Source organism: Papio anubis, chromosome 7, assembly GCF_008728515.1.
Source record: "Papio anubis isolate 15944 chromosome 7, Panubis1.0, whole genome shotgun sequence".
Classification (NCBI taxonomy): domain Eukaryota; kingdom Metazoa; phylum Chordata; class Mammalia; order Primates; family Cercopithecidae; genus Papio; species Papio anubis.
This window is the reverse complement of record NC_044982.1, coordinates 33,172,233-33,174,159: the sequence shown is the minus strand read 5'-3', so window position 1 is coordinate 33,174,159 and position 1,927 is coordinate 33,172,233.

The window sequence follows — 1,927 nt, the reverse complement described above, 5'->3', positions numbered from 1 at the left end:
TTAGGTGATCCGCCCACCTCAGCCTCCCAAAGTGCTGGGATTACAGGCGTGAGCCATCGCGCCTGGCTTCACCGTGATTTTCAACCCTGGATGCATATTAGAATGACATGTGAAGCTTTAAAAATCTACTCGTGTCTGGATCTCACCCTTGGAGACGCCGATTTAAGTTGCAGGAGGTGTGACTCAGGCTGTGACATTTTTAAACTGCGATTTTAACATGCAACCTGGTTGGGAACCACATGCAAGAGACCCATGAGATAGTCTTCTCGTTTTGCAATTGATGAAAGTAAAAGTCAGAGGGATAAAGTAAGTTGCACAAACTCACACATTTATTATTAGCAGTAGGTAACTTGAACTTGCGTCTACCATTTTCCCGCAATACCACATTGCTTTGCAGAGGCTTTTGGAAGTCTGATGTGCTTCACTTAGTTTCTGCGTGGGGGAGTCTCAAACTCAGAAGCATTAGGGAATTGCATGGTGCTGTGAGCTGAAGCCCTCTAAACAACAGTTTGGTGTTGATGGGATGGTGTGGTCTAATGAAGGCACTAACTGCCTGATCCTCTCTCCAGATTCTTTTTTTTAAGACAAGGTCTTCCTTTGTTGCCTAGGCTGGAATGCAATGGCATGATAATAGCTCACTGTAGCCTTGAACTCCTGGGCTCAGCTAGGACCAGAGGCACATGCCACCATGCCCAGCTATCTTTGTATTTTTTGCAGAGATGGGGCTTTGCCATGTTGCTCAGGCTGGTATTTTTTATGTTTTGTAGAGATGGGGGTCTCCCTCTGTTGCTATACACATTCATGCATTCATGTCAATTTCGATTTTTTTAACATTATTTCAAAAGAAACTCATTGTAATTGTTTGTGTTTAAAAAAAAATGATAACTTGCCTGGGTGCAGTGGCTCACGCCTGTAATCTCAGCACTTTGGAAGGCTGAAGCGAGTGGATTACTTGAGGTCAGGAGTTTGAGACCAGCCTGACCAACATGGCAAAACCCATCTACACTGAAAATACAAAAATTAGCTGGGCATGGTGGTGGGTATCTGTAATCCCAGCTACTCAGGAGGCTGAGGCAGGAGAATGGCTTGAACCTGGGAGGTGGAAGTTGCAGTGAGCCAAGATTGTGCCACTGTACTCCAGCCTGGGCGACACAATACGACTCTGTCTCAAAAACAAACAAAAAAACCTTAAGCATACACATTAAAAATCTACCAAAACTTTTTAAAATTCAGTTTTGGCACTTCATTTTTAAAATTATAACTAGGGTCTCAAAAAAGAGTAACCAGGCCAGGCGCGGTGGCTCACGCCTATAATCCCAGCACTTTGGGAGGTTGAGGCGGGCAGATCACGAGGTCAGAAGATCGAGACCACCCTGGTTAACACGGTGAAACCCTGTCTCTACTACAAAAATACAAAAAGTTAGCCGGGTGTGGTGGTGGGCGCCTGTAGTCCCAGCTAGGCAGAAGAACGGCATGAACCCGGGAGGTGGAGTTTGCAGTGAGCCGAGATCGCGCCACTGCACTCCAGCCTGGGGAACAAAGACTCCGTCTCAAAAAAATAAATAAATAAAGGAGTAACCAGATTGCTCTTGACCTCTGAAAGGCTCTGTTGCTGCCTCCAACAAGAAAAGCCCATTTTATCCAATTAGACAACAAATTCCCAAAGTCAGAAAAAGCACGTGATATTTGCTGGCATATCCATGGTGACTACTAATTATGTATCTGGTAAATGTTTGCTGACAATATAGCCCATCAAAAAATGATGGGAAGGCCGGGTGCGGTGGCTCATGCCCGTAATCCCAGCACTTTGGGAGGCTGAGGCAGGTGGATCACTTGAGGCCAGGAGTTTGAGACCAGCTTGGCTAACATAGTGAAACCCCATCTTTACTAAAAAAAATTAATATTAGCTGGGTGTGGTGGCTCACAC